Consider the following 368-nt stretch of genomic DNA (forward strand, 5'->3'; position numbering starts at 1 on the left):
AAAAAAAAGAAGATAACAGAAAAACCAGTTCAGCAAAGATGCACGACACAAAATTAATATGCAAAAACTAGTTGCTTTTCTATATACTAGCAATGAACAACTTCATAATAATTTTTTAAATTCCACTTACAATAGCATCAAAAAATATAAAATTCTTAGGAATAAATTTAACAAAAGTGTGAGACTTGTGCTGAAAACTTCAAAATGTTGTTGAAAGAAATTAAAGAAGATTTAAATCCCTTGTTTATGGATGGGAAGACTTAATGTTGTCAAATGGCAATATGTCCCAAATTATTCCACATATTCAAAGAAATCCCTATCAAAATTGCAACTGCCTTTTTTGTACGTGGATAAACTGATTCTAAAAT

Source organism: Galeopterus variegatus, unplaced genomic scaffold, assembly GCF_000696425.1.
Source record: "Galeopterus variegatus unplaced genomic scaffold, G_variegatus-3.0.2 Scaffold2405, whole genome shotgun sequence".
Taxonomy (NCBI): Eukaryota; Metazoa; Chordata; class Mammalia; order Dermoptera; family Cynocephalidae; genus Galeopterus; species Galeopterus variegatus.